The sequence below is a fragment of the Staurois parvus genome, unplaced genomic scaffold (genome assembly GCF_062004578.1).
Source record: "Staurois parvus isolate SC_StPar_1 unplaced genomic scaffold, SC_StPar_1.0 ptg001568l, whole genome shotgun sequence".
Classification (NCBI taxonomy): Eukaryota; Metazoa; Chordata; class Amphibia; order Anura; family Ranidae; genus Staurois; species Staurois parvus.
Genome location: NW_028319364.1, coordinates 112501 through 124582, shown reverse-complemented (window position 1 = coordinate 124582; position 12082 = coordinate 112501). Strand labels below are relative to the sequence as shown.

The 12082-nt window shown below is 58.4% G+C and overlaps 1 protein-coding gene and 1 long non-coding RNA gene across 3 annotated transcripts in view; one reads left to right on the top strand and one right to left on the bottom strand.

The window, feature by feature from the left end:
• The window catches only part of LOC149435255 (protein kinase C alpha type), a 98440-nt gene that overhangs the window by 50856 nt on the left and 35502 nt on the right, over nt 1-12082 (bottom strand). The gene's annotated exons all lie outside the window — the stretch shown is intronic.
• Nucleotides 1-12082, top strand: part of LOC149435256 (uncharacterized) — a 59014-nt gene that overhangs the window by 45190 nt on the left and 1742 nt on the right. The gene's annotated exons all lie outside the window — the stretch shown is intronic.

Here is a 12082-nt window from a genome sequence, read left to right as displayed (position 1 = left end):
ACATCAGACACAACAGCACCAGGGGCGGATTGACAACTCACGGGGCCCCCGGGCAATAGGGGATCATGGGGCCCCTGTGTCCTTGCCCACACTCAAAGCACACCCAAAAAAGCCTATAAAAAGGTACCAGGGGCATTTCATGGGGCCCCCGGGCAGTGCCCGAGTGCCTGAATGGTCAGTCCGCCCCTGAACAGCACTCAAAATACTTATCAGCAAGCTGGAAAATATCTGCGAATGAGAAAACATCTGCAGGAACAGAGATGGAATACAAATGTACAGAAAGATCGGGGGACCTCTGAGGATCTCTGAGTGATAGAACACTCCTGGGTCAGTCAGCATTACCCACATAATACCTTCTATACCGATATATAGAATAGAATATAGAATATAGAATACTGGCGTATTCCCCTCCCCCCTAAAGCACGCGCATATCACCCCCATCCTCAAAAAGCCCTCCCTGGATCCCGCGGACCCCAACAACCTCAGACCCATCTCCCTGCTGCCACTCACCTCCAAGCTCCTTGAACGCTTAGTCTACGATCGCCTAAGCTCCCACCTTACTGACAATAACCTCCTTGACCCTCTACAGTCCGGCTTCCGTCCCCTACACTCCACTGAAACCGCCCTCCTCAAAATCACTAACGACCTACTCAACGCCAAAGCCAAGGGCGACTACTCTGTCCTCCTTCTCCTGGACCTCTCTGCGGCCTTCGACACAGTTGACCACCCCCTCCTTCTTAATAAACTACTCTCCCTTGGCATCGGAGATGCTGCTCTCTCTTGGTTCTCATCCTACCTATCCCGACGCTCCTTCAGTGTCACCTACAATGGTGCCACCTCCCCCTCCCTCCCCCTCTCTGTTGGGGTCCCCCAAGGCTCTGTCCTTGGACCCCTCCTCTTCTCCATCTACACCTCCTCCCTGGGCAAACTCATACAATCTCACGGCTTCAACTATCACCTCTATGCTGACGACACCCAAATCTACCTCTCCACCCCCCACCTCACCCCCACTATCTCCGCCCGCATCACTCACCTCCTAAATGACATCTCAGACTGGATGTCGCTACATTTCCTCAAGATTAACCTCTCCAAAACCGAGCTTCTCGTCTTTCCCCCTTCCCGTGCCCCCCCCCCCATCCTATCCATCATCACCAACAACTCCACTATCACTTCCGCCCCGCAAGCCAAAGTCCTTGGCGTCATTCTTGACGCGAACCTCTCCCTCCAACCGCATGTCAAATCACTCACAAACACCTGCAGGCTCCATCTTCGCAACATTGCCAAGATCCGCTCCTTCCTCACCCCAGACACCACCAAACTTCTAGTACACTCCCTCATCATCTCACGCCTTGACTACTGCAACTCCCTCCTCACTGGCCTACCCAAGTGCAGGCTCTCCCCGCTCCAGACCATCCTGAACTCAGCTGCCAGACTCATCCACCTCACCAGCCGCTCCACCTCTGCCACCCCCCTCTGCCTCTCCCTCCACTGGCTCCCGATTGCCCAACGCATCAAATTTAAACTCCTTACCCTGACCTACAAAGCCGTTCACAACACTGCCCCTGACTACCTCACCAATCTGATCACCAGGTACCGCCCTACCCGTACCCTTCGCTCCTCACAGGACCTCCTTCTATCCTGCTCCCTGGTCTCCTCCTCCCACGCACGACTGCAGGACTTCTCCAGGTCCTCCCCCATCCTCTGGAACTCACTGCCCCAATCCATCAGACTGTCACCTTCTCTATTCACATTCAGGCGCTCCCTCAAAACCCATCTCTTCAGGGAAGCCTACCCCACCCTCACCTAACGGCCATCCTCCCTCATTCCTCCCACCACTTCATCCCCCCCAGCCACTTCCTACTGTACCTTTACCCCCTCCCTCCTAGATTGTAAGCTCGTAAGAGTAGGGCCCTCTTACCCCTCGTACATTGTTGTTGTTGTTGTACTGTGCCATGTATTGTCCCCCCCTATTGTACAGCGCTGAGCAAACCCTTTGGCGCTATATAAACTCGTAGTAATAATAATAATAATAATAATATATATATATATAGGAGCTCTGTTTACACCATCAGTCTAGCACAACACCTGCTTTATTACAGAATGTACTGATTGGTCGGGGAGGTTCCCACTGTTTTAGAGGAGCTCTAGTCAAACACTGGACCCCAGCTTCATTGTAGATCAATAAGAATCATCAACAACATGACCTTGTGACATATTTGACCCGTTGCATTTATGGTACTACCTTGGAGTTTGTAGACAGGAATGCATCCCCCTCATAGAACCCGAGGAACTGGATTACAAAGGGCTGCACCACCCAAGTGGGGGGGCTACCAAACCTGCAAACACAAGAGCCAGCAGGACGAGCTGGAAGGAGGACCATGCTAAGGGACGAGACTAGAAGCCGCACTACAAGAGCCAGCAGGACACGCTGGAAGGAGGACCGTGCTAAGGGACGAGACTAGAAGCCGCACTACAAGAGCCAGCAGGACACGCTGGAAGGAGGACCATGCTAAGGGACAAGACTAGAAGCCGCACTACAAGAGCCAGCAGGACGAGCTGGAAGGAGGACCGTGCTAAGGGACGAGACTAGAAGCCGCACTACAAGAGCCAGCAGGACACGCTGGAAGGAGGACCGTGCTAAGGGACGAGACTAGAAGCCGCACTACAAGAGCCAGCAGGACACGCTGAAAGGAGGACCGTGCTAAGGGACGAGACTAGAAGCCGCACTACAAGAGCCAGCAGGACACGCTGGAAGGAGGACTGTGCTAAGGGACGAGACTAGAAGCCGCACTACAAGAGCCAGCAGGACGAGCTGGAAGGAGGACCGTGCTAAGGGACGAGACTAGAAGCCGCACTACAAGAGCCAGCAGGACACGCTGGAAGGAGGACCGTGCTAAGGGACAACACTAGAAGCCGCACTACAAGAGCCAGCAGGACACGCTGGAAGGAGGACCGTGCTAAGGGACGAGACTAGAAGCCGCACTACAAGAGCCAGCAGGACGAGCTGGAAGGAGGACCGTGCTAAGGGACAACACTAGAAGCCGCACTACAAGAGCCAGCAGGACACGCTGGAAGGAGGACCGTGCTAAGGGACGACACTAGAAGCCGCACTACAAGAGCCAGCAGGACATGCTGGAAGGAGGACTGTGCTAAGGGACGAGACTAGAAGCCGCACTACAAGAGCCAGCAGGACACGCTGGAAGGAGGACCATGCTAAGGGACGACACTAGAAGCCGCACTACAAGAGCCAGCAGGATGAGCTGGAAGGAGGACCGTGCTAAGGGACGACACTAGAAGCCGCACTACAAGAGCCAGCAGGATGAGCTGGAAGGAGGACCGTGCTAAGGGACGAGACTAGAAGCCGCACTACAAGAGCCAGCAGGACACGCTGGAAGGAGGACCGTGCTAAGGGACGAGACTAGAAGCCGCACTACAAGAGACAGGAAGACGGCGGAGACCGACAACCTGCTCTCCTGCAACTGCTGGCAATGCCTGGAGTCCTGTTTGCCATGGAAATCCTGGACCAGCGATAATAATTTGCTGTTAGTTTGGGGGATATTATGGATGAGATTTGCCTTCACCACACCCAGGCAGTACCTACCTTCTCTTTGTCCCTGGCAGTCCCAGGTCAGACATCCCTGGTGGTTGCCTTTTGGAAACAGTGCCATGTGTACTGAATTTTAGATGATTTTTTTAATTATCGGGTCCCTGCGGTGGCCCTTGAGGATTAAAAAGTGGTTGTAAAGCTCAAAGTGTTTTTTTTCCTTCATATATTCTATGCATGAAGGTAAAAACTGTGTGCAGCGACCCCTGACCCCCTTCCTCCAATCCAGCGAGATTCTCAACAGCCTCTGCTGTCTGGGGATCTTCCCATTGTCTCCTGCTTCTGTCAATCACAGCCAGTCAGCCAATGACAGCAAGGGGCGGGGCTAAAACACGGCTCTATGGGTCTTATGCATAGAGCAACAACTCAGGGACGTGCCCACAGGGCGAATGGCTTTCCCTGGGGGGCACTGCTTGAAGGGGAGGAGCCAGGAGCACCAGCGGGGAGCCAAAAAGAGGAGGATTGCAGTGGAAGTGGGAGCGGGTACCTGTCAAATTCAGGTCCCCGCTCCCCAAAGACTTCCCCTTTTGGGTGGAGCTCCGCTTTAAGCTTTTTTGGATATGTCTATGTAAGGATGGAGGCGCACCACTAAAAAAATAAAATCACTAAAATATTTTTTTTTTTAAAAATCACAAAAAAAAAAAAAAAAAGGAAAAGTATGCATCAGACCACACCTTTTATTTTTCAGCCATACTAAGAAGCAAAGCGACTGTGGCTGCCTCCCTACTGCATGCAGGCTGGAGCCTTTGCTGGGACAGGCGGAGCGCACACGTGTGTGCATGTATACCGCTTCGTATGTTCTGCCTTCGGAAAGTCATTCATATACATTATATACCACCGGATTGCTTCCTCGGCTTTGCTGCAAGAATTATCAGAAGAAGTGGTGTCTATGGTAACGCTGGAAGTGATCAAACCATCCACCAGCGGGTCACTAACCTCCCACAATCCTCTGCAGCCACCAGCTATACCACATAGATAAACAAAATGTCAGCAATTAGCAACTAAAGGGATTAAATGGGGGGGGGGGGGAGCACCTACAACTGTACAATACAAAAGGGTTAAATGGAAGGATTATTCATTCCTGCCAGTGACCCCATTGGGAGGATTCTCCCTCACTTCCTGTTCTTGTGACACCTGTGCAAGAAATGAAGAAGCAGGTGTCACCCGGACAGGAAGTCACGGACATTCCCTAACCCTCCCCCACACTAATAAAAATGTGCAGATTGTATTCAGGGTCAGGGACAAGGGGCTGCCCTGGGCGCAGCGGTTTACTATGTGGATGGGGGCGCCAGTGAGCTCATTCTGATACAAGGCATTTTGATAAGCGGATGGCTGCTGGGGGTAGTATTCTTTGCCCTGGACGTTGGATGACCTCATCCCGGCACGGGTTGTAACCCTTACATCCGGATGGAGACAATTTCAGGCTCCACGTCCTGCCCAGTAATACTGCACTGTGACTGTGCTTTGCTGTTCCTCCCTGCCCCTCATACATCAGAATGCGAATATGAACACTGAATGCTGTCTGTGTGTCTTATCCATTATCTCAGCCGCTGTTCAGCAGGGATGCTGACTGCACTGCCTGATGTACATCGTCTGTTATACAGTTATGACATAGAAATGTGAAAGTCACACGACCAACGTCACAATGAGTGGGAATGTCCCCGGATACAGTGTGATGGATCAGAGTCACGGAAGGAAATGAATACACAGGGAGGGAGGGAAGAGTCTGGCCGGAGGACACAGAATTATTACTCTGCTGATTGGTGAAGGACCTCATAATGGACCAATTCCAGGTACTGGCGGTACTGGGGATGTCTGATCCATGCACAATACATTGCTGGGACTGTGCTGCCACCTAATGGACAAACACTAGAGTGCAGAAGTGCCCAATTATACAGTGTCGGCTGGGTGCTGGAGTCTTCAAAACCATCCGCTTCTATCTCTTGAGGGCTCTGCACCCCCGCTGTGCCCATTATGAGGGGTTCCCACCATCCCTGTGCTGAGTTCCCGGGCCTCTACACCCGCTGTGCCCATTATGAGGGGTTCCCACCATCCCTGTGCTGAGTTCCCGGGTCTCTACACCCGCTGTGCCCATTATGAGGGGTTCCCACCATCCCTGTGCTGAGTTCCCGGGTCTCTACACCCGCTGTGCCCATTATGAGGGGTTCCCACCATCCCTGTGCTGAGTTCCCGGGTCTCTACACCCGCTGTGCCCATTATGAGGGGTTCCCACCATCCCTGTGCTGAGTTCCCGGGTCTCTACACCCGCTGTGCCCATTATGAGGGGTTCCCACCATCCCTGTGCTGAGTTCCCGGGTCTGTACACTCGCTGTGCCCATTATGAGGGGTTCCCACCATCCCTGTGCTGAGTTCCCGGGTCTGTACACTCGCTGTGCCCATTATGAGGGGTTCCCACCATCCCTGTGCTGAGTTCCCGGGTCTGTACACCCGCTGTGCCCATTATGAGGGGTTCCCACCAACCCTGTGCTGAGTTCCCGGGTCTGTACACCCGCGGTTCCCATTATGAGGGGTTCCCACCAACCCTGTGCTGAGTTCCCGGGTCTGTACCCCCGCTGTGCCCATTATGAGGGGTTCCCACCATCCCTGTGCTGAGTTCCTGGGTCTGTGCCCATTATGAGGGGTTCACACCATCCCTGTGCCCATTATGAAGGGTTCCCACCATCCCTGTGCTGAGTTCCTGGGTCTGTACCCCCGCTGTGCCCATTATGAAGGGTTCCCACCATCCCTGTGCCCATTATGAGGGGTTCCCACCAACCCTGTGCTGAGTTCCCGGGTCTGTACCCCCGCTGTGCCCATTATGAGGGGTTCCCACCATCCCTGTGCTGAGTTCCTGGGTCTGTACCCCTGCTGTGCCCATTATGAGGGGTTCACACCATCCCTGTGCCCATTATGAAGGGTTCCCACCATCCCTGTGCTGAGTTCCTGGGTCTGTACCCCCGCTGTGCCCATTATGAAGGGTTCCCACCATCCCTGTGCCCATTATGAGGGGTTCCCACCATACCTGTGCTGAGTTCCCGGGTCTGTACACCCGCGGTTCCCATTATGAGGGCTTCCCACCATCCCTGTGCTGAGTTCCCGGGTCTGTACCCCTGCTGTGCCCATTATGAGGGGTTCTCACCATCCCTGTGCCCATTATGAAGGGTTCCCCCCATCCCTGTGCCCATTATGAGGGGATCCCACCATCCCTGTGCCCATTATGAGGGGATCCCACCATCCCTGTGCCCATTATGAGGGGATCCCACCATCCCTGTGCCCATTATGAGGGGATCCCACCATCCCTGTGCCCATTATGAGGGGATCCCACCATCCCTGTGCCCATTATGAGGGGTTCCCACCACAGCGGGTGACTCAGCCTACCACATTCCATCCATGACTAATGTAACACGTTTAGGTGGACTGACCCTTAAAGGAGAAGTAAGTATAATTGGGCAAAAAAGAAAAACAACAACTTGTCTTTTCAATATGTCACTTTAGTACAATGTAATGTAGAAATCTGAGCTTGTATTGTCTGCCCGATAGAGAGGCGTCCATCCTCTGGAATTTGGACCATTCCAGGGCCATCATTTCTGGAGCCAGTGTGGGGGTGGGATGGCGGCAGATTGTGTCCAGTACTGGGAAGAAATACTCCCTTTATATAAAGTATGGTGACCAGGAGACAACCGAACACAGACAGCTCCTCAGTGATATCATCATGCAGGAGACATGTCACATGGCAGGGGCGTACCTACAAGGGTCGTAGGGGTTGCAATTGTGACCTGGCCCCATGCTGCAGGGGGCTGTGTGGCCCCTCTGTGCACCTGAATAGGAGGAGTGGTGGAGGTCGCTGCATATAGAGGAATCAATGTCTTCTTTTGCTCCTACATCTGCTGCATGCCGGCTTCTCCTCCGCATTCAGCGGCTGCAGGAGGAAAACAGAGAGATCGATTCCTATACATACAGCTGGCCCCCCTGCATTCTGCACCCCATGCTGTGTGGCCCATTCCCCACCCCAGTTCTCTCCAGCACCCCTCTCCCACCAACTACTGCAGGGATGTGTCAGGATGGAGAGCAGGAAAGGGGCCAGTTAGTGTGTCATTAATCGACCCTTTCCCTCTTGAACAGTTGTCTGTAGTAATCACTGACTCCATTCATAATTGAAGCATAGTAAACTGTTCTCTATGCTTCCATCTGTGAATGAAGGGGAGGGAAGCCTCGGTGCTCTTCCTGTCCATTCCTTCTGTGCAGCCGAGATTGACGCCTCTGTTCTCAGTCTCCTTTCTCTGTCCCAAAGGTGGAACATCACAGGTCTATTTACACCCCTGATATCGCACCAAAAAAAAACTGATTGTAAAAATAATTTCAAAATAAGAATAAGAAAATAACAAAAATAAGAAACTATTGACACCAGAACTACAAGGGTCACAAAGGTCACATCTAAGACTGGGCCCTGGCATTTCTTGCTGCGGGGCCCAGAAGCTTCTAGTTACACTTCTATCACATGGAGTGAGCCGAGGATTGTCATCAGTCGTGTGGAGGATACTGAGATGGACCGGGAGAGGGCGGAGATGGGCCGGGAGAGGGCGGAGATGGGCCGGGAGAGGGCGGGGCCCGGGAGAGAGCGGGGCCCGGGAGAGAGCGGGGCCCGGGAGAGAGCGGGGCCCGGGAGAGAGCGGGGCCCGGGAGAGAGCGGGGCCCGGGAGAGAGCGGGGCCCGGGAGAGAGCGGGGCCCGGGAGAGGGCGGGGCCCGGGAGAGGGCGGGGATGGGCCGGGAGAGGGCGGGGATGGGCCGGGAGAGGGCGGAGATGGGCCGGGAGAGGGCGGAGATGGGCCGGGAGAGGGCGGGGCCCGGGAGAGGGCGGGGCCCGGGAGAGGGCGGGGATGGGCCCGGGAGAGGGCGGAGACGGACCGGGAGAGGGACAGGGAGAGGGCGGAGAGGGACAGGGAGAGGGCGGAGAGGGACAGGGATAGGGCGGAGAGGGAGAGGGACAGGGCGGAGACGGAGAGGGACAGGGCGGAGAGGGCGGAGAGGGACAGGGCGGAGAGGGACAGGGCGGAGAGGGACAGGGCGGAGAGGGACAGGGCGGAGATGGACAGGGCGGAGATGGACAGGGCGGAGATGGACCGGGCGGAGATGGACAGGGCGGAGATGGACCGGGCGGAGATGGGCCGGGAGAGGGCGGAGATGGGCCGGGAGAGGGCGGAGATGGGCCGGGAGAGAGCGGAGATGGGCCGGGAGAGAGCGGAGATGGGCCGGGACAGAGCGGAGATGGGCCGGGAGAGAGCGGAGATGGGCCGGGACAGAGCGGAGATGGGCCGGGACAGAGCGGAGATGGGCCGGGAGAGAGCGGGGGCCGGGAGAGAGCGGGGCCCGGGAGAGAGCGGGGCCCGGGAGAGAGCGGGGCCCGGGAGAGAGCGGGGCCCGGGAGAGAGCGGGGCCCGGGAGAGGGCGGGGATGGGCCGGGAGAGGGCGGAGATGGGCCGGGAGAGGGCGGAGATGGGCCGGGAGAGGGCGGAGATGGGCCGGGAGAGAGCGGAGATGGGCCGGGAGAGGGCGGGGCCCGGGAGAGGGCGGGGCCCGGGAGAGGGCGGGGATGGGCCCGGGAGAGGGCGGAGAGGGACAGGGAGAGGGCGGAGAGGGACAGGGATAGGGCGGAGACGGAGAGGGACAGGGCGGAGACGGAGAGGGAGAGGGCGGAGAGGGACAGGGCGGAGAGGGACAGGGCGGAGAGGGACAGGGCGGAGAGGGACAGGGCGGAGAGGGACAGGGCGGAGAGGGACAGGGCGGAGATGGACAGGGCGGAGATGGACCGGGAGAGGGCGGAGATGGGCCGGGAGAGAGCGGAGATGGGCCGGGAGAGAGCGGAGATGGGCCGGGAGAGAGCGGAGATGGGCCGGGAGAGAGCGGAGATGGGCCGGGAGAGAGCGGAGATGGGCCGGGAGAGAGCGGAGATGGGCCGGGAGAGAGCGGAGATGGGCCGGGAGAGAGCGGAGATGGGCCGGGAGAGAGCGGGGGCCGGGAGAGAGCGGGGGCCGGGAGAGAGCGGGGGCCGGGAGAGAGCGGGGGCCGGGAGAGAGCGGGGGCCGGGAGAGAGCGGGGGCCGGGAGAGAGCGGGGGCCGGGAGAGAGCGGGGGCCGGGAGAGAGCGGGGGCCGGGAGAGGGCGGGGCCCGGGAGAGGGCGGGGCCCGGGAGAGGGCGGGGCCCGGGAGAGGGCGGGGATGGGCCCGGGAGAGGGCGGGGATGGGCCCGGGAGAGGGTGGAGACGGACCGGGAGAGGGACAGGGAGAGGGTGGAGAGGGACAGGGAGAGGGCGGAGAGGGACAGGGATAGGGCGGAGACGGAGAGGGACAGGGCGGAGAGGGAGAGGGACAGGGCGGAGAGGGAGAGGGACAGGGCGGAGAGGGAGAGGGACAGGGCGGAGAGGGACAGGGCGGAGAGGGACAGGGCGGAGAGGGACAGGGAGAGGGCGGAGAGGGACAGGGAGAGGGCGGAGAGGGACAGGGAGAGGGCGGAGAGGGAGAGGGACAGGGCGGAGAGGGACAGGGAGAGGGCGGAGAGGGACAGGGAGAGGAAACTGATTGTAAAAATAATTTCAAAATAAGAATAAGAAAATAACAAAAATAAGAAACTATTGACACCAGAACTACCAGGGTCACAAAGGTCACATCTAAGACTGGGCCCTGGCGTTTCTTGCCGCGGGGCCCAGAAGCTTCTAGTTACACTTCTATCACATGGAGTGAGCCGAGGATTGTCATCAGTCGCGTGGAGGATACGGAGATGGACCGGGAGAGGGCGGAGATGGGCCGGGAGAGGGCGGAGATGGGCCGGGAGAGGGCGGAGATGGGCCGGGAGAGAGCGGGGCCCGGGAGAGAGCGGGGCCCGGGAGAGAGCGGGGCCCGGGAGAGGGCGGGGATGGGCCCGGGAGAGGGCGGAGACGGACCGGGAGAGGGACAGGAAGAGGGCGGAGAGGGACAGGGAGAGGGCGGAGAGGGACAGGGAGAGGGCGGAGAGGGACAGGGAGAGGGCGGAGACGGAGAGGGACAGGGCGGAGAGGGAGAGGGATAGGGCGGAGACTGAGAGGGACAGGGCGGAGAGGGACAGGGAGAGGGCGGAGAGGGACAGGGCGGAGAGGGACCGGGAGAGGGCGGAGATGGGCCGGGAGAGGGCGGAGATGGGCCGGGAGAGGGCGGAGATGGGCCGGGAGAGGGCGGAGATGGGCCGGGAGAGGGCGGAGATGGGCCGGGAGAGGGCGGAGATGGGCCGGGAGAGGGCGGAGATGGGCCGGGAGAGGGACAGGGAGAGGGCGGAGAGGGACAGGGATAGGGCGGAGACGGAGAGGGACAGGGCGGAGAGGGAGAGGGACAGGGCGGAGAGGGACAGGGCGGAGAGGGACAGGGAGAGGGCGGAGAGGGACAGGGAGAGGGCGGAGAGGGACAGGGAGAGGGCGGAGAGGGAGAGGGACAGGGCGGAGAGGGACAGGGAGAGGGCGGAGATGGAGAGGGACAGGGCGGAGAGGGACAGGGAGAGGGCGGAGAGGGACAGGGAGAGGGCGGAGAGGGACAGGGCGGAGAGGGACAGGGAGAGGGCGGAGAGGGACAGGGAGAGGGCAGGGACGGAGAGGGACAGGGAGAGGGCGGAGACGGAGAGGGAGAGGGCGGAGAGGGACAGGGCGGAGAGGGACAGGGCGGAGAGGGACAGGGCGGAGAGGGACAGGGCGGAGAGGGACAGGGCGGAGAGGGACAGGGCGGAGAGGGACAGGGAGAGGGCGGAGAGGGACAGGGAGAGGGACAGGGAGAGGGCAGGGACGGAGAGGGACAGGGCGGAGAGGGACAGGGAGAGGGCGGAGACGGAGAGGGACAGGGCGGAGAGGGACAGGGAGAGGGTGGAGAGGGAGAGGGACAGGGCGGAGAGGGACAGGGAGAGGGCGGAGAGGGACAGGGAGAGGGCGGAGAGGGACAGGGAGAGGGCGGAGAGGGACAGGGTATGTAACTATATTTATTAACATTCAGAAATTCCGAAATCTACTTTTATACCAGCTGGAAGAACATGTCCGGAGGTAACGCCCTCAGACTCCCCAGAACCCCCCCCCCCCCCCCTCCATTCATCATCTCTCCCATATGGTCCGGTTAGTTGTACACACACACGGCTTGTAAAGGAAGGGGTTAATGGAGAGAAAGTTGAGTTAGGACATCATATTCATTGTACATCTCACATGGAGGACATGACAGTCTGAACACCTCATACGGAGGACATGCCACTTTACATCCAGCAAGCCAGGACATGCAGAGTGTAGATGTCATTCCGGGATGTGGCTCCCCCATCTGGATGCGATCAGACGTCCCTGAGAGAGCAAAACGCTGCACGGCATGCCATAGGGGGAAGACCATATATACTCTGCACAGCACACCCACACACATGACACACGGGAAGAGTATATATGTCAGTTGAATGGATCGGCTCCATACATAACCGGAGAGCAG